A 21,112-nucleotide genomic window follows, 5' to 3' on the forward strand; every position below is an offset into this window, starting at 1 on the left:
GGTGTTTTACCACCGACGCTATGGGCAGTGTGGTGTGAAAGGGGTCTTAGAGAAAATGCTGCTTGACACATGTTGTCAAATGCTGTTGACACAAATGGGGTTTGAATGTCTATTAAAGGGTAACCATCCTCATTGGTGATCTGTTTGCTTGTAATTAGTGTGTGTGTATAAAAGGTCAATGTGTTTCTGGACTCCTGACAGACCCTTGCATCTTTCATCCAGTGCTGCACTGACATTTCTGGATTCTGAGTCATGGGGAAAGCAAAATAATTGTCAAGGGATCTGTGGGAAAAGGTAGTTGAACTGTACAAAACAGGAAAGAGATATAAAAAGATATCCAAGGAATTGAGAATGCCAATCAGCAGTGTTCAAACTCTAATCAAGAAGTGGAAAATGAGGGGTTCTGTTGAAACCAAACCACGGTCAGGTAGACCAACTAAAATTTCAGCCACAACTGCCAGGAAAATTGTTTAAGATGCAAAAAAAACCCCACAAATAACTTCAGGTGAAATACAGGACTCTCTGAAAACATGTGGCGTGGCTGTTTCGAGATGCACAATAAGGCGGCATTTGAAGAAAGATGGGCTGCATGGTCAAGTCTCCAGAAAAAAGCTATTACTACACAAATGTCACAAAGTATCCCGCTTACAATACGCCAAACAGCACAGAGACAATCCTCAAACTTTCTGGCACAAAGTCATTTGGAGTGATGAGACCAAAACGTAGCTTTTTGGCCACAACCATAAACGCTTCATTTGGAGAGTTAACAAGGCCTATGATGAAAGGTACACCAGTCCTACTGTGAAACACGGAGGTGGATCGCTGATGTTTTGGGGATGTGTGAGCTACGAAAAGGCACAGGAAATGTGGTCAAAATTGATGGCAAGATGAATGCAGTATGTTATCAAAAAATACTGAAGGAACATTTGCATTCATCAGCCAGGAAGCTGAGCATGGGTGGTACTTGGACATCCCAACATGACAATGATCCAAAACACAAGGCCAAGTCAACCTGACATTGGCTACAGTGGAATAAAGTGATGGTTCTGGAGTGGCCATCTGAGTCTCCTGACCTCAATACCATTGGGCAACTCAAACGTGCAGATCATGCAAGACAGCCCAAGAATTTCCAGGAACTGGCGGCCTTTTGCCAAGAGGAATGGGCAGCTTTACCATCTGAGAAGATAAAGAGCCTCATCCACAAATACCACAAAATACTTCAAGCTGTCATTGATGTTAAAGGGGGCAATACACGGTATTAAGAACTGGGGTATGTAACTTTTTGATCAGGGTCATTTGGGTAGTTTCTGTTGCAATTTATGATTTAAAAAGAGTAAACACAGTTGATTGATAATAAATGGCTTCAGCCAAACACTAACCACGAGTGAAAGAAAAGTTTTTGTGTTATTCATATTCTCTGAAAAATGGCCAAGAAAACATAAATTCTGCCAGGGTATGTAAACTTATGAGCACAACTGTATCTATCTATCTAGACCTATGATCTAATGATCTTGTTGATCTAGAAGTTTTAGATAATTTTAACCCTGTTTAATGAATTTACAAATGTGTTAATTGCTCCTGGTTCAATTTTAAAAGAAAACCATGTGTGCCTCCACTCATATGTGTGCGATTCTATACATTTATTGATTTGTTTGATGTGTTGCCTCAATTGAGGTACATTGACTATCTCCATTTACGCTTTCCAGCCCTGAAGAAGGATTTGATAACCCCTGAAATGTGTTGGATAGCAATCTTTATAGCAAACATTCACCCTAAATTAACTTTTTTAACTTTTTCTCTGCCTTTTTCCTTTTCCCTCTCTCGCATTATTATTATTATTTTTTTTAACTCAATGTATTTTTTTTTTGTGCTGCTTTGAAATACATTACTTACTTCTGTATTTCTCTCCAAGGTGAGAATGGCACTGGCATGTGCAGATATGCTGCAGAGCTTTGGGTTCTGGCAGAGCCCTGCGTCACATCTGTGTAGGGTTAGTGTTGGGGTTAGGGCTAGGGTTTTCCCTTGAAGGGCAAAGGTCAGAGGTCAGGAAATGTGGCTTCAAAGGTCACTTTTAAGCCCCACACCCTCCATCCAAGTGCACACTATGGTTTTCCTGTACATGTGAGAAGATGGGGCTATTATGGAAGTTCCAAAACGGCTGTGTTTGTGCATGAACAGAAAATTCCATCTCCGTCCGACCCAATTTTCCAACATGTTGGAAATATTTCCCGACCAACTGGGCCGGACGGACCTAATCCGATCATGTGTAGAGCATTTTCATCGGACCAAGTGCCACGCATGCTCAGATCAAATTCCTACATCGAAGCTATTGGCTACTAGCCTGAATGTAGTCCCATCGTAACGAAATTACGTCATCACGTTCTGAAAGATCGGATTTTTCGCCAACTTTGTCCGACCGTGTGTATGCAACAGTTTCGGACAAGATCCGACGGACAAAATCCGATGGGCAAAATCCGACGGATTTGGTTGCCAAAATCTCCGACCGTGTGTACGTGGGCTTAGCCCTTGTACACACGGTCGGAGATTCCGTCGGAATGTTTCCTATCGGAGCGTTTTGTCGGATATTCCGACTGTGTGTGGTGTGCATTGGACTGTTTCCATTGGAATATCCGTCGGACCAACTTTTCCAACTTGCCGGAAATATTTTCTGACAAAATGCTCCTATCGGACATACTCCGATCATGTGTAGCCTACTCCGATGGACAAAGTGCCACGCATGCTCAGATCAAATTTCTAGACCAAAGCTATTGGCTACTAGCCTGAACGCAGTCCCGTCGTAACGAAATAACGTCATCACGTTATGTACAATCGGATTTTCCGACAACTTTGTCCGACCGTGTGTATGCAACAGTTTCGGACAAAATCCATTGGACAAAATCCGTCGGACAAAGTCCAACGGATTTGGTTGTCAGAATGTCCGACCGTGTGTACAAGGGCTTATTTTTGTTACTTCACCTACTCCTTATTGCTGTCTGAACTTTCACTTACAGTCCTGAAGACTCAAGAGAAGTTATTCTTATTAACCAGGACAGAGACACAATTGAAACATGACAGTAGTTTTTAACCCTTTCACGCTGTATCCAAATCTCAATAAAAAGTTTTGTCTGGAGCTGAGCTTTAATGGGAAATAAGGCATCAAGCCATCCTTGAGCAAACAGTACTCTTAGAAGAAGAAGAATATATTACTTTTGTTTGCTGAATATGTAAGGCAGATCTGTTTCTCTCTATATCAGTTTACAGTTCGGAGTCGGTAATTATTTCAGGAGATTTGGCAGCAATAAGTAATTCCTCCGTCTCTGTAAATAATTTATTGGAAACTCCAAAGTGCTTAAGAGATTGCATGTGTGCCCTGAAGTTATCATCTTCTATAAAGATTCCCTGAATGACTTTACATTGTGTTTTCTATCAAACTATAGTTGTCTTGGCCAAGTGATGACATACAGTACAGTATTTATTGGGGAACTAGAAGTTTCTGCTCTCAAAATATTTTAGTGAGGCGTCTGATTGGAGCATTATATCCAATAATGACCATGTGTATTCTCCTCCCCACAATCCTCCTCTGGAGGTTCAGGAACATATAAATGTTTTATTTTCTGATTTTTTTTTTCATAATGGGTCCTGCTGAGGGTAGTATTAAATGTGGGGATATTCCTGACCATGTTCTTTAGTATGTCCACACTCTCTATGCATCTCCTGTCTCTGACCATTTCCTTTAATATGCCTGGCTATCTTCTATAGAATGTTCCTAGTCTCTGTTCATTTCCTGTCGTATGTCCCAAGTCTCGCTATATCTCCTGTAGTATGTCTGCAGTCTCTGTCAAGCTTGTCAAGCTGTCAAGCTTCTGTAGCATGTCCCCAGATGCTGACCATCTTATGGGGCATGCCCCCAGTCTTTGACCATGTCTTGTAGCAAGTCTACAGTCTTCTCCTGTCTCTTATAGTATGTCCCCAGTTTCTGACCATCTCCTGTAGTATGTTCCTAATCTTAGGCCATCTCATGTAATATATCTGATGAGCTTCTGTAGCATGACCCCAGACTCTGACCACCTCCTGTAGCATATTCCCAGTTATTGACCTCTGACCATCTCCTATAGCAAGTCTACAGTCTTTGCATGTCTCGTGTAGTATGCCCCCAATCTCTGACCATCTCCTGTAGTATGTTCCTAGTCTCTGACCTTCTCGTGTAGTATATCACCAGTCTCTGATGAGCTTCTGTAGTATGTACAAAATTACTGACCATCTCCTGTAGCATATTCCCAGTCTCTGCTCATCTCTCGTAGCATGTTCCCAGTCGTTGACTATATCATGTCATTCATTTCTAATTTCTGACTATATCCCGTAGCATGTATTCAGTCTCTAATTATCCCTTGTAGTATGTCCCCAGTCTTTGACCATCTGCTGTAGTTTGTCTCCAGAATCTGACCATCTCCTGTAGATAGTTAGTAAGGTTGAATAAAGACACCAGTCGATCCAGTTCAACCTGAGTGAGTGTGGGTGCGTGTCTACAATTGTCCCTATCCCTGTACATTGTGTCTCATTAACATTCTCATCTATTATATTATTATTTATTTAAAGTATCCATATAGCGCCGTCAACTTACGCAGCACTCCACACATACATTGCACACTCACATCAGTCCCTACCCTCAAGGAGCCCACAATCCAAGGTCCCCAACTCACATTCATATACTAGGGCCAGTTTTGGACAGAAGCCAATTAACCTACCAGCATGTCTTTGGAGTGTGGGAGGAAACCAGAGTACCTGGAGGAAACCCATGCAGGCACAAGGAGAACATGCAAACTCCAGGCAGGTAGTGTCATGGTTGGGATTAAAATCAGCAAACCTTTTTACTGCTAGGCGAGAGTGCTACTTACTACACCACTCTAGTATCTCCCCAGTCTCTAACCACCTCCTGTTATATGTCCTCAGTCTCTGACCATCCCCTGTAGTATGCTCCAGTTCTTGACCATCTCCTGTAGTGTGTCTCCAGATTCTGACATCTCCTGTCATATGCCCTCAGTCTCTGGCCAGCTCCTGTACTATGTCCGCAGTCTCTATTTGCTGTCTTGTATCCTCAATCTCTGACTATCTCCTTAAGCATGTCATTGTCATTGGACTATCTCTTGTAATACACTATATTACCAAAAGTATTTGGATGCCTACCTTTACATGCACATGAACTTTAATGGCATCCTAGTCCTTAGGGTTCAATATTGAGTTGGCCCACCCTCTGCAGCTGTAACAGCTTCAACTCTTCTTGGAAGGCTGTCTACTAGGTTTAGGAGTGTGTCTATGGCAATGTTTGACCATTCTTCCAGATGCACATTTGTGAGGTCAGGCAGTAATGTTGGACGAAAAGTCCTGGCTCAAAGTCTCTGCTCTAATTCAGCCCAAAAAGTATTCTACCAGGTTGAGGTCAGGAATCTGTGCAGGCCAGTCATGTTCCTCCAGCCCAAACTCACTCATCCATGTCTTTATGGACCTTGCTTTGTGCACTGGTGCACAGTCATGTTGGAACAGGAAGGGGCCATCCCCAAACTGTTCCCACAAAGTTAGGAGCATGAAATTGTCCAAAATCTATTGGTATGCTGACCCCTTAAGAGTTCCCTTCACTGGAATTAAGGGGCCAAGCCCAACCCCTGAAAAACAACCCCAAACCATAATCACCCCCTACCAAGTGCACAAAGCAAGGTCTTCAGCATGTCTTTATTCTCTGGCCATGCCCTCTAGTATGTCCCCAGTCTCTGACCATCTCCTGTAGTGTATGTCCCCAGTCTCTGACTATTTTCTATCATATGTCTATCATATGTCTGACTATCTCCTTAAGCATGTGTTTAGTTTCTGACTATCTCTTGTATTATGCCCCCAATCTCTGGCTATCTCTTGTCATATGCCTCCAGCCTCTGACTATCTCCTTTACCACAGCTTTAGTCCTTGACTGTTTTCTGTAGCATGTCCCCAGTCTCTGCCTATCTCCTGTAGTATGCCTCCAGTTTCTGATCTTTTCTTGTAGCATGCCCTTAGTCTCTGACCATCTCCTGTATTACAGCCACGGTAAAAAGTATTGAGAATGACACAAATATTAATTTGCACACAGTCTGCTGCCTCAGTTTTTATGATGGCAATTTGCATATACTCTAGAATGTTATGAAGAGTGATCAGATGAATTGCAATTAATTGCAAAGCCCGTCTTTGCCATGAAAATTAACTTAATCCCATTAAAAAAACATTTCCACTGCACTTGTGAAGAAGGCTTCAGGGAGCCCAAGAAAGTCCAGCAAGCACCAGGACTGCCTCCTACAGTGGATTCAGCTGCAGGATTGGGGCACCACCAGTGCAGAGCTTGCTCAGGAATGGCAGCAGGCAGGTGTGAGTGCATCTGCATGCCCAGTGAGGGGATAACTTTTGGAGGATGGACTGGTGTCAAGAAGGGCAGCAAAGAAGTCACTTCTCTCCAGGAAAACCACCAGGGACAGACTGATATTCTGCAAAAGGTTCAGGGATTGGACTGCAGAGGACTGGGGTAAAGTAATTTTCTCTGCTAAATCCCCTTTACGATTGTTTACAACTGTACGAAAAAAACCTTGTCCAGGGAAGAAAAAGTGCACGCTACAATCAGCCCTGTGTCATGCCAACAGTAAAGCATCCTGAGACCATGTGTGGAGTTGCTTCTCAGCCAAGGGAGTGGGCTCACTCACAATTTTGCCTAAGAACACAGCTATGAATAAACAATGGTACAAAAATACCCTCAGAGAGCAACTTTCATGAACAGTTTGGTGACGAACAATGTCTTTTCCAGAATGATGGAGCACCTTGCCATAAGGCAAAAGTGATAACTTATGCAGCGTACACACGACCGGACTTTTTGAGGGACTAGGTCTGACGGTCTTTCCGATGGACTTTCGACAGAGTTCCGATGGACTTTCCGAATGGACGGACTTGGCCACACACAATCACACCAAAGTCCAACCGATTCAAACGTGATGACGTACGACCGGACTAGAAGAAGGAAATTCATAGCCAGTAGCCAATAGCTACCCTAGCGTCGGTTTTTGTCTGTCGGTCTAGCATACACACAAATGGATTTCTTGGTCTGGTGGAGTTCCGGTGGAAAAATGTAAAACATATTCTATTTCTAAAGTCCGCCTGATTTTTGGCAAGCAAAAGTCCGATGGAGCCCACACACGATCGAATTGTCCAACGGACTCTTTCCGTCGGACCTTTGCTGTCAAAAAGTCCGGTCGTGTGTACGCGGCATATGTGGATTGGGGAACAAAACATTGAAATTTTGGGTTCATGGCCAGGAAACTCCCCAGACCATAACCCCATTGTGAACTTGTGGCCAATCCATAAGAGGCGGGTAAACAAAAAAAACCCTCATATTCTGACAATCTCCAAGCACTGATTATGGAAGAATGGGCTGCCTTCAGTCAGGAAGTGGCAAAGACGTTTATTGACAGCATTCCAGGGCAAGTTTCAGAGGTCTTGAAAAAGAATGGTCAACACTGCAAATATTGACTCTAAAAGTCTTTGACACTTATGAAATACTTGTAATTAAACTTCGGTATACCATAGTAATATCTGACCTAAAGATCTAAAAACACTGAAGCAGGAGACTTTGTGAAAATTAATATTTGTGTCATTCTCAACATTTTTGGCCACGGCTGTATGTGTGTTTCCAATCTCTTCCAATCTCCTGTCTAATGCACCCCCCTTTTTTAAACAAAATGTAGTCTTGTAGTAGAATTACTTTAAAACAGACCTGTTGCTTTGTCCTGCACGGAAAAGCGTGGATTTACTTCAAGCGCAATATGAAACTCTTGGGTTCTCAACCAACTCCATCGGCCAAAAATAGCTTTATTCCCCAGCACCAGTCAAATAATGTTGCTGTCATTGTGCCGTTCCCAACACAAATAATTACAAATGAATAACAATTATTAAATGAACAGTGGTTTGGCTGCAAGGGGAAAGAGTGACATTTTAAAATGCAAAAGATTGATCAGGATAATTAATTTGCTTATGATGCACTTCCCCTGGTCCTTACTCATTGACCTTTAAGTCAAACCATTAGGTAATAGCTGCTAGCCTGAAAAGCTTGAATTCAAATTACACAGTGAAATCATTTCAAAGAACGACATTTTAATGAGACAATAGCAACAGATTCACGTTTAAAGGTTTATAACAAATTGCTCATGCAAACAGAACCACGTTCACAAAGGAAACCTATGCGATTGTTATTATTAATGCTAAATAGAAATATATCACTCATGAATTCACCGCACAGTTATGCACTTTGGGTAAATGTTAGGGAATAATTAACATTTATGATGGAAGAAGACTCAAGGATAATGGCATTTTACTTAATAAACAATTAAAATGAAAGGCAGGCGTCAGAATACTTTTCTTTTCAAAGAACTTTTATTTTTCTTCCAGTTTTCAACAAAGGATGTCTGTCATATATTTGGTACTGGATGGAGCAATAATGATGGTATATCAAACAAAAGAGAGAAATTCTTTGAACGATGAGAAGCCAAGGAAAGGATTTGAATGTTCCAAAAAAAGGAGTATAGGGACGGTTAAAGTTTTACTAAACCCACAACAGTAAAATCAGTCTGTATATGGAGTAAAGCATGCTGTGGAACCTGTGTGTAAAGAGGCTGTTTGATCACGTCTTCTCTAAACCTCCCCTTCTTCCATAGGTCCCCAAACTATCTCCTGATAGTACAGAGCCTTGGGGACACACTGCACATGCTCAAATTGGTGCTTATTGCTAGAGATTTTTATTATCTTTGGAGGGTGCATGTGATCAGCACAGGACCAATCAGCGCTGCCCAGACAGAGGGTCAGGGGTCTTGCATTCTCATAAGACAGTCAGAAGAGAATGAAAACTCCTCCTACAAGCTTTAACCAGACACTGATAAAGGTCATAAGACTGCTATATACTGCTGATGAAAAAAAGATATTTAGCATATTTACTGAAATAATTGTATTTCCATGTTCTGTGTACTGTGGGAGACCAGATATAGTGAATGCAGAGCCCTGGGTTTAGTAACACTTTAAAGCCTGGGTCTGGGGAACCTAAAATTACCCCTAGGGAACTTGTTAAAGAAGATTTACTTACCTGATCCTCAAATCCCCTGTTATGGCAGACTGTCCTTTACCCTACACTCCAGAAATCTAAGGTTCTGAGGTTGTTAAAACGAATGCAGGATCTATAGCCCTAAACTGGATGTGCTGATGCCCAGAGACTGTCCACTCCTGGAGCATTGGGGAACACCATCTGTCAAGGGAGAGGAGGATAAGGTAAGCAATAGCACTTCTCCTCTCTCTAAGACTAAACAAGCAATTAACCCTTGCCATGCAGGCACAGCCACAACTGCAAGGGATAATATTCATGTTTCCCAGGGTTGGGTTTTGTAGAGTCGGACCAGTCAAACCTGATAATTCACTTATACATTGAGCCTGGCCAGTTGACACTGTCTCTGGCTTTTTATGAATTCTTCAACTAGGAGACCTACCTGCCCCAGCTCCAAACTCTTTTCCTGTCTGAATGAATGAGTAACGTGTATAGCGCTACATATGCAAACTAAATCACCTCAAGGCGCTTTTGCCACCAGTGTCCATCTGGGTTTTCAGAAGAGATGGGTCTTGAGCTTCTTCCTGAAAGGCCAGATGGTTTACTTTCAAGCGGATGTCCACGGGAAGAGCATTCCATGACCGAGGTCCTTGGACTGTGAACCTTTGTTTGCCTTTTCATTTATAACGGGTCTTGGGGGGTGGAGGTTCTGTTTAGTTGACCGGAGGGGGTGTGGGAATTCAGCTTGTTCCCACCCACCTTCATGTGATTCAACTCTTCCTGCTATATTGTCCATGGTGTCGGTGCTCAAGCACTCTTCTGGTGCTACCATCCAGGAATTTGCTTTATTCCACCAAAGCAAATCCTCTGGCCAGAAGGTATAAGCTTCAGGCTCCAGCTTTAGGCTTGTCTTCCTCAACCATATCTGGGAGGTGAGAAATAGCAGCACATATGTCCTCCCCAAGCAGAGCCTGGGAGGTAAGAGAACTTACAGGACACAATCTCAAATAATTAAATCCTTCCTCAGAATGCACTGGTGGCAATAAACCTCCTAGTGGTTGGTCAAAGAGAAATAAATATTCATAAGCCAGGTTATTAGATCTTCCTACACTACTTTTGGTGTAATAGGTTTTAAATATCTCACGAGTTAGGGCTTATACATACCAGGTGTGTTGAGCTGTGTTGATCAGCATTAATCAACCCAGTCTCAATGCAAGCATATTTTTTCTATGTGCCCTTTCCACACCATACAGGTGGGCTGATGGGGTGATGTTCAGTGACACTCAGGCAATGTACAAATAACATGTAATGTACAGTAGAGCAGAAATAATAAAGATGTTATACTTACCTACTCTGTGTGTAGGCATGTAAGCAGGTTAAATTTAATGCTGCCTACCCAGGAGGGTTAGAGTTAACACACTTCCCAGGTCTTTTTAGGCAGGCTTTCTTATGTCTGACCCACTGGTTCTGTGCTGTATAAAAATGGGACAGGTCTCTGATCGCATAATACAGGACATGTTGCCGTTACTGGAGTCTCCTTACAGTGTACTACTGAAGCCAGAGCACCTATGGATAGAGAGCCATCTTTTGAGATCTACAAATTGCCCAAAGACTCTGCCACTATGGACTTTATTCTATGCAGGTATGCTGGGGCAGCCATTAAGCCTGAGTTATGGATTAGGGATTATAGGGAGAGTCTGTGAAGTGGGAATACTTTTTCTAGGCACTGTAAGTATTTAGGGGCAAGGGGGGTCCTCATTTCAAAAGTTTTTTTTACCTTAACACAGAGAATGTATTAAGATCATGGATGCATCAGCTGTAGCCCCTGATTGCCATAGTCTGACAGCAGGGAGTCCCACTGTCAGAATAGCATGTCACAATGGGGGAGATTCCTTCATCTATCTTGCATATGTGGATAGAGTAATCCCCAGGGGGCTGAACGAAAGTAAAAAAAAATAACCCATCTATTGCCAGCTTTAGTCTTCCATTGCCCCAAAGAACCTTAATTCTGTGTGGGGCAGGGGCACAACTCTTTTGAAACATTGCAGGGCATCTGCATTTTGCTCATGATGTCAATGGTGCCCTGCAGATTGTTCACCATGCAGGAGCTGCAAGCTGCCCTTTGAGGTCATCATGCTGATGGCGAAAAGCCTCAAGCTAGGACGCACCTCGAGTGTAGGTGGAATGCACGCCGATACAAAGCAGGTCCTTGCTTCCACTACACAGTGCCAATGCCTGCATTGTTGGGATTTTAAGCATTTTTTGTTTGCTAACCTACTACAGGAGTTTTTAACTACTCTGCCACTAAATCCTACCCCTAGAACCATTGACCACTACAAGGAGATGACATTGGAAAGCCGTCAAAGAATATATTCTGGTCATGGGGACCACCTAAGCCATATTTGACGTTTTTTTTTTTTAATATGACAAATAGGGTCAACAGCATCCAGTGAGTGGGGATCTTCACTTCACTGTTTCATGTGGCGGTTGAGTTAGTGCCATTTATTGCAGACATTAAAAGGCACAAGTCTGCATGTTGAGAAGACTTTATATATTGGATGTCACCCAATCATATTGGGATTAAGCACCTTATAATGACTATTTGGACTTTTTTTGCAGTTTTTATTTTCCAAGTTGTTTTGTGTTGGATTATTTAAATGTATTTCACATTTCTGATATTCACATAGACAAGCACTGTTTATGCACAGAGGACACCCACTCTTGTGGATTATATATATTTGATTATGGCATGCACCTGAGGATCTGCTCAGGAGCAAGCTCCTGCTGGTCTATTAGGCTCCCAATGTAACCTCCTGCAGTCTGTTGAAGCTGATTGAGCAGTCACTGCGCTTGATTAACTTCTACCCTGGCCAGAAAGGCTGGGGTTTGAGAGCTCTGAAACTGGAAGCGCCCAGAGGCAAGCTCTTCCGGGTTCATACTCATTGTTGATTTCCTGCTGCTCTCCATCTTGAACCCTGCATTGGAGGTTCTGATTGATGGGACAGATAAGCCCAGGGCAAGTGATTGGGCAGCTTAAAGCCATTCATATTGCTTATACTACATAGCTGGCAGCAGTAGCGGCTGGTGTTTTTTCTTGGGGGGGGTGGCAAACAACCACCCCTCCCGATCGGCCAGAGGCACCCCCTACCCACTCTAGGTAGGTCGGTCGGCGGGCCAGGTCACCCGCCCCCCCCCCTCGGTCGGTCATCAAGCCTGCCACTTACCCCATCTGCGGGGCAGTGGGTGGCGGGCTCCTACTGGCACCGGACAGGTTTCATGTTGCTGGGTTCTACGGGGGTGGACAGCGGCTCCTGTGTCCGCTCCTCCTCTTCTGCATCACAGCGGCTTCCGCCATGCATCTCCTCCCTCCTTCTCCTATGCATCCAATAGGATTGCCTGTCCTTTCAACCAATTGGCTGACGGGTGCTTCCTGATTGGCCGGGAGGAGGATCAGTGTGGTGACAACTGGGTGGGCGACAACTGGGTGGGCTCAGAGCTCAGTGCTCTGCACCCCAAGCCCACCCTTTTTTGAAGCCTGTTCTTAAACCCCCACCCCATTGGAACCCATGGTCCAGTGCTCTGAATGTAGATCAGGGGACTGGATTCATGGATGGGGGAGTAGCGACCGTGCACCTGTAATGGATGGGCCGCCGCTGGCTGGCAGCCATAAGTGAAAGTATAAATAGACTCCTGCTAGCTATAGTAACCAGGACTTGGTTTAACATGCCAGAGCTACCACCGATGTAATTTGCAATGGGTTTTTGCTTATATAATACAAATTTTAAAAAGCAAAAAAAAAAGGAAGTTGGAGATTTAGAGGAGTCTGGGAGCAATAATTGGTGCTTTTTTGAGTTATGAATACAGCATATACTTCAATAGAATATTTTCTTTTTTAAAACCAAAGTTTAGTGTCACTTTAAATCTTTGAACTGAAATTCTTGTTTTTGTCCTATATATTACATTTCAGGTGCAAAGTATGCATATTCAATAACTGCAAGACGAGTCACAAAATAGATAGTATAGTAGTTGTTAGCACTGCCAGTGTCAGAGATAGCAAGAGTTGTACATCTGAGACGTATAATTACACAAGAACGAACATTTATTTTGCTTCCGAGACTCTGAAATATGCAGATTATGCTGCCTGATTCTGCTGAAAGCACATTTGTGGGTCAGTGCATTTTTCCGAGCACAGCCTAGTTTAACTTTAATTGAGATGTGATTTTAGTGCCTCGGATAAGTGCAAAGTTATGTACACTTCGAAAGCATTGCAAAACTTTATTTATGTTGCTTTAAATCAGCATTTACAGAACCAAGTTTAGCAAGGAAAGAAATATACTGTATATAGTAAATTCTGGCACTGGGACATAAATGGTGGTGATATTGTGCTCCTCAGGAAGGGTCAGTGTTGGGGTTACAGGGTGGGCAATGTAGAGGTTACTAGAAGGTCTAGGACCTGTATTTTATGGGCTTTTGTTCATGTCAGAACTGCTTTTTTCTTTATAGCAAATGGATGGGAATGCAAAAGAAAATTGAAGCATGTAGATACCTGTAAGTGGGTTGAAATGATGGCAGTTAGGTGCTGCTCTGGATGGTAGAATAGTTGAAGTGATTGTAAAGTCTGTTTTTTTCTCTAAAAATAACAAACATGTCATACTTACCTCCCCTGTGCAGTGGATTTGCACAGAGCAGCCTGGATCCTCCTCTTCTCAGGTCCCTCTTCGGCTCTCCTGGCCCCTCTCTCCTGTTGAGTGCCCCACAGCAAGCAGCTTGCTATGGGGACACCCAAGCCAAGTCACAGCTCCCTGTGTCTATTCAGATACGGATCCCCGTTTCGGCCCTGTCCCCTCTCTCTCCTGATTGGCTAACTGACTTTGATTGACAGTAGCGGAAGCCAATGGCGCCGCTGCTGCATCTCAGCCATTCAGGAGGAGAGTCTTGGACGGCCGAGGAACCTGTGGACATTGCTGGAAAGAGATGGGGATCATGTAAGTATTAAGGGGTGCTGGGTAAACTGCTATACACAGAAGGTGGCTCGCTAAAGGCAGATTCAACAACTCCCCTCTCCAGGTCCTTCCTAGGAAGAGACTTAAAGAGGGATTCCACCTACAAAAAAAATATTAAAAGCCAGCAGCTATAAATACTACAGCTGATGACTTTTAATAAATGGACACTTACCTGGCCCAGGGTCCAGCGATGTCGGTAGCCGAGACTGATCGATCTCTCGGCTGCTGCCGCCGCCATTCTCGGTGCAGGAATCAGAAAGTGAAGCATTGCGGCTTCACTTCCCGGTTCCTTACTGAGCATTGCGCGAGTCGCCGTGGGTGTCCCACCAGACAGTGCACCGAGACAGGAAACAGCATAGACTCCCGTGGGAGTCTATGCCCGGAAGTGGGTGCAAATACCTGTCTTAGAAAGGTATCTGCACCCCCCTCCCCCCTGAAAGGTGCCAACTGTGACATCAGGGGGGGGGGGGAGGGTTCCGATGAGCGGAAGTTCCACTTTAGGGTGGAACCCCACTTTAATTTCCTCTTCCATCAGTCGCCACTGCCGAAGAATTTTCAGAAACTTTAGCGAGCCACTGGCCTTGTGGGATTGCCTAGGCCCTGTTATGATCGAGGGTCTGCATTTGCTCAATCTAGAAGGAATCCCTTTAACGTTTCAGTATTTGGCCTGGCGATCGTTCCATGACAGTTTCTATGTGAAGGGCAACCTGAAGCATCGCTCTGCGGAGAACCATGGTTGTCCAAGAGTGGAGTGTGGTATTGTGTAGAAGACAATGGACCACTTCTTGCTTCAGTGCCCCTTCAATATAGAAGTCTATAAGTGGGTGGATGGGGCTCTGAGTATTCCTTTCCTTTCCCGCTTGAGTTATGCGGAGTGGTCGAATGGGGCCTTTGAGACACATCAGGATTTTGATTTTGAGACACTTTTTCTAGTTAGCTTAGTAGTGCGTTTCTTCAAATGGAAATTGACGATGTTAGGTTTCCATTTGGGAAAAAGTCCTTTCTGTCGAGGTGGTGGTTCACAACATTCTGGGTGAGATTAGGAAGATTCAGGGTCTTGAGAAGGACAGGTGGAGGCCGAGGGCCTGGACAAAGGCGTGGAGGAAAGTCAAGTCCCTGTAGCTGCTGTTTGTCAGTCTCTGGGTGTGTGGCCTTATTTCTGTCCTTTCATGTCCCCTAGATTTTTGTATAAGATTGTATTTTGGAAAAAGGCTGCATGCATGGGTTACATGTGTTATGGTTTCTTATGCCGCGTACACACGATCAGACTATCCGGCGGACTTAGTCTGGCGGACAAACCACTGGAAAGTCCGACCGGACTGTCCGAACGAGCGGACCTGCCCACACATGTGACTTTTCTGGCGGACTAGGTCCGGCGGACATAATCCGCCGTATTATCCGCCGTACTTTTGAAATGAACGGACTTGCCCACACACACACACGGAGGAAAGTCCGTTCATTTTGAGCGTGGCTCCACGTAGCCTGGACTAGCGAAGGAAGCGTCGCTGGCCCCGTCACCTGGTATGGAGTTAAAGTGGAAGCCCTACGCCAAAAAAACGGAGTGGGGTCCCCCCCAGGTCCATATCAGACCCTAATCCGAGCACGCAACCCGGCCGGTCAGGAAAGGGGATGGGGACAAGCGAGCGCCAACCCCTGAGCCGTACCAGGCCACGTGCCCTCAACATGGGGGGTGCTTTGGGGAAGGGGGGGCCGCACGCCCCCCACCCCAAAGTACCTTGTCCCCATGTTGATGAGGACAAGGGCCTCTTCCCGACAACCCCGGCCGTTGGTTGTCAGGGTCCTGCGCATTATGATGTCCCAGTCCCAGAGGATGCTGGGACTGTGACATCATAATGGGCAGGGACATCATCTGGCGATGTCCCTATATAAGTTGCCGCATGCCGCGTGCCTGTCATTGTGACCAGAGACAGCGATGAGGCAACAGCTCAAGAAGAGAAGAACAGAAGAACAGAAGAACAGAAGACGGGCCACAGAAGACCGGGCCACCGCTTGTAAAAGAGCTAGAAGAAGGCGCGGAGGCCCGGCAAGAAGAACCGAAGAGGGGGACAAGACCCCCGAAGTCCGGAGAAGAGGGCGGCGACGAAGAAGAAAGCCGGGCTCCTCCTCTAGTAAAAGAGCTAGCAAAAGAGCAGAAGATAGCGGAGGAGTCTGGCAAGAAGATCCCCGAAGACAGAAGAAGACCCCCGTAGCTGTGCAATAAACTATTTTAACCCTTGTGTGTTGTGTTTTTTTTACATTTTTTTCACAGGTGAATGGGTAGGGATACATACCCCATACTCATTCACATAGGGTTGGGGGCCGGGATCCGGGCCCCCCTTATTAAAGGGGGCTCACGGATTCCAATAAGCCCCCCGCCTGCAGACCCTGACAACCAACGGCCAGGGTTGTCGGGAAGAGGCCCTTGTCAGAGGCCCTTGACAAGGTGCTTTGGGGTGGGGGGGCCGCGCGGCCCCCTTCCCCAAAGCACCCCCCATGTTGAGGGCACGCAGCCTGGTACGGCTCAGGAGGGGGGGTCGCTCGCTCGTCCCCACCCCCTTTCCTGACCGGCCGGGTTGCGTGCTCGGATAAGGGTCTGATATGGACCTGGGGGGGACCCCCACGCCGTTTTTTCAGCGTAGGGCTTCCCCTTTAACTCCATACCAGGTGACGGGGCCAGCGACGCTTCCTTCACTGGTCCCGGGTACCTGGAGACGCGCTCAAAATGAATGGACTTTTCTCCGTGCGGGAAAAGTCCGTTAATTTCAAAAGTACGGCGGACTAGCACGCACACGGCCGTATTTTGGTGCAAAACTACTTTCTTAGTTCGCCGGACTTTTGGGTAAAAAAAGTCAGCCGGAGCCCACACACAGGGGGAATGTTTGATCGTGTGTACGTGGCATTAGCCAGAGGCTCTGTTAAGGTGGAGGTTGGGGCTTTGTTTAGGTTGGTATATTTAGTTTTCTTTATGTTTTTGCTATGCTGATGTAAGCTATTTTTGTTTATATATTTTTATTTATTTTGTATATATGTAAATATGTTTTATTATGTTTGTAAGATTTTTAATAAAAAAAAGAAAATTACACACAGAAGGTTTTTTTTATCTTAACGCATTTTAGTGGTCGCTGCTGGAATAGGTGGGGGAAGTACACACGTACAGCCAACTTACGATTAATACCGTTCGACATGAAGATTCGACAAAGCATCTAAAAACATATGATTGCCCAAGCGGACATTTACGGTTAGGGCACGGTAAAGTTATGTGATTTTTTTCTGACATTTCAGGGTGATGAAAACTTTCATCTTTAACCATATATATGCTATATTTAAATGAAAATAAACATTTTAGGTTGTAGCTGGGCTGGGCCCCCTAGAGCACACGGGAGGCTGTGCATGTTTCCTTATGAGACTGTGTAGAATTGGGTGCGTCCTTTCCCTCCACTCAGGTCTCAGATTACACTCGGCTCCCTGCTCTATGCTGTGCAGTGTGTGATATCGAAAACTACCCCTTGCCTTCTGCATTTGAGAAATGCTGTGTAAATTCTAGACTTCGAACGTCCGTAGAGGAGAGAGGGCTACAGATAAACAGGTACATTTCAGTGGGCATACATATAAGGGTTTATAACCACTTTAAGTTTGTTCTAAGCAAACCAGCTAATCCTACTTCACACATCCTCCCACTTAGAATTCAGTTTGCAATAAAGTTGGTTAAAATCCTTACAATCTACTGTATGTGTCAGAACCTAGATCACCTACTGGTGGCACTGTGCTTTCCAGAGTGGAAGGTTGTAGTTCTAGTTCCAGTATCCACCAGCGGGTGTCTCCCAGCAGCTTGCTGATCCCAATGATAAGTCTCCACTAGCTGGTTCCCGATCGGCTCACATAGATATACTGCTGTAGAATGGCTCTCCTGGGTGAAACATATACGGGTACGGCTTTCCCTTTAAGAGCCAAGAGAGGTGTGGTTGCCCCTGGCCACGTGTGATCATATGCACGAGAGCCAGCAAGGGGATTTGTACACACAAATCTCTGTTCTGTCAGGGGAGAGGAGACTTAATGTTTGTTCCTATTAAGTAGGAACAATGATCTAGCTCCTCCCCTAGTCAGTCCTATCCCCATACAGTTAGAACAAATCTTGGGAACACACATTTAACCTCTTGATCGCCCCCCCTAGTGTTAACCCCTTCCCTACCATTGACATTTACACAGTAATCAGTGCATATTTCTAGCTCTGATCTCTGTAAAAATGTCAGTGGTCCCAAAAAATGTGTCAAAAGAGTCCAATCTGTCCGTTGCCATATCGCAGTACGGCTAAAAATCGCAGATCACCGCCATTACTATTACAAAAAATTTAAAATAATAAAAAAGCCATAAAAATTCAATAAATCCCATAGTTTGTAGATGCTATAACTTTTGCACAAACCAATCAATATACACTTACTGTGATTTTTTTTTTTTTTTACCAAAATAGAATATATATTGGCCCAAACTGATGAAGAAATTTGTTTTTCAAAACGATTTTTGGGGATATTTATTACAGCAAAAAGTAAAAAATATATATTTTTTTTCAAAATTGTTGCTCTTTTTTTGTTTATAGTGCAAAAAATAAAAACTGCAGAGGTGATCAAATACCACCAAAAGAAAGCTCTATTTGTGGGAAAAAAAGGACACAAATTTTGTTTGGGTACAGCTTTTCATGACCACGCAATTGTCAGTTAAAGCGACGCAGTGCCGAATCACAAAAAAATGGGCTGGTCATTCAGCAGCCAAATCTTACCTGTTAATTTAATCTTATTTCATTTAATTTAAGATTTCATTTTAATTTAATTTTACCTGTTAATTTAATCTTACCTGTTAACTGGGTCCCCCACTGACAGATGAATATAAAGAAAAGAATTACAGCATTGAAAAAATATAAAAACAAATGCCAAAAAAAACAGCGCCCAGGGGGTCAGGAAAGGTGTGGGGGGGGGGGCACAAGCAAGCCCCTCCTCCTGAACCGTACCAGGTCACATGTCCTTAACATGGGGGGTGCTTTGGAGCAGGGGGGCCTCATCTACACAACCCTGGCCGATGGTTGTGGGGGTCTGCAGGCAGAGGGCTAATCAGAATCTGGAAGTCCCCTTTAACAAGAGTCCCCCAGATCCTGCCCCTCCCCTATATGAATGAGTAGTGGGTAGTACCCCTAGTAGTGGGTAGTACCCCTAGTGGGTAGTACCCCTAGTACCCCTACCCATTCACCAAAAAAAGAGTCAAAAACTGATAAAAATGTAGAGACAGTTTTTGACAAATCCTTTATTAAAAAATAAAAAAAAACATTGTCCCCAGATGTAGACCCATTGTCAATCACACCACCCGCCAACCCCCCCAAAAAATATGCCCTTGCCAACACGCAAGAGCATCTGACTACTGCAGGCTTCTCCATAGGAAGAAATGTCAAACGTCATAGTTGTTTTTTACCTTTTTTGGGTGCAGCAGGCGACATGATTGATGATGGATCTACTTTAGGAGACACATTTTTTTTTGTCAAAAACTGTCTCTGTGTTTTAATTAATATTTGACACTTTTTTGTTGAATGGGTAGGTCATTCACATGGGGGGGGGGCTGGGATATCTGGGGCCCCATGTCCAGATTCTGATAAGCCCCCTGCCCGTAGACATCAGCATGGGATCAAGGTGCTTTGGGGTGGGAGGCAGAACCCCCCTGCCGCAAAGTACCCACCCCCCACCTTGAGGGCATGTGGCCTCCCCTCCTTCCTGACCTGCCAGGCTGCATGCCCGGATAAGGGTCTGGTATGGATTTTGGGGGGCCACACGCCGTTTTGGTGTTTTTTAACATTTTTCTATTGCCGGGCAATGCCGGCATTCTTTTCTGTCAGTGACGAAGCCAGCTGACAGATGATGAGTCATGGTTGTTAAGGATGCACCTCTGTTTAACAACCAGCTATTCTTCACACAGAATTAGAATTGATCGATAGTTTTTCGATCAATCCAAATTCTAATCATTCTGAAAAGTTGGAATTCGTTAGAAAAAGAATAAACAAAACACATTTTAATGGATTTCAACAAAATTTGTTACTATTCATTACTATTTCATGTGGAGATTTGGATATATCTGAATAACCAAAAATTTGTCTGAATTTGTATTTGAACTGAAACGAATTGCACATGTCTAGTCTCCATTCGATGTTGGCTGCTGGGAGGGTATTTAGTTCCTCCTCTACAATGCCCTCTCGCTCCAGTGTTTTGCTTTTCTGCCAGGTACTGCTAGCAGTTTATCCTGTTCCTGCTCTTTCTTGTGCTATTTGCCTTGTAGCTATACCCTGAACCCTGTTGCCTTCACTTTAAACAAATCTTACTTTAAAGCGGAGTTACACCAACCCCCCCCCCCCCCCCCGCAAAAAATTCAAGTGTTTACTGCCCTAAAAAAAGGATCCTGTTCCCTTAAAGCATGTTATACAGCACAGTGCTTGTGCTGTGTATTTTGGCCCCCTGTATCACCTGGAATACCTGGCTGATCCTGCCTGGCTTTACCATCCCCCCCTGTAAACTGACCACGGTTTATCATGGCTACTGAGCCCTGCCACCGTGGTCAGTTTCCATGCCTCCGTCATCCGCAGATCTGATCTCTGCTCTCCTGTGTCTCCTGTGTCCTCCTCCCCCTCCCCTCTCTGCCTGTCAGGTCCATCCACTCCATGATCCTCCCCTCCTGCTGCTCTCATGTCTATACTATGATCATGCCATTCCCTCTGTTATATAACGATATGTGTCCCTGTGCCTGTTCTGTATAAAAAAAATGCAGATTATACCTTATCTCAGAGCATCTCCTGGTGCTCACATAACTCCTCAGCTCCCTCTCCTCCTCTCTTCCCCCGGCTGACGTCAGCGGGAGTTCTCGGCCCCGCCCACAATATCTGTCAGCTAGGCGGATGTCAGGGCTGGGCTCAGCCCTTCCTTCTCTGAGCTGATTGCTCAGCTGTCGGCTAATTGCCAGCTCCTATCTCTCCACAGTGACT

The sequence above is a fragment of the Lithobates pipiens genome, unplaced genomic scaffold (genome assembly GCF_037356315.1).
Source record: "Lithobates pipiens isolate NorthernLeopardFrog02 unplaced genomic scaffold, aLitPip1_a1.2 Scaffold_19, whole genome shotgun sequence".
Lineage (NCBI taxonomy): Eukaryota > Metazoa > Chordata > Amphibia > Anura > Ranidae > Lithobates > Lithobates pipiens.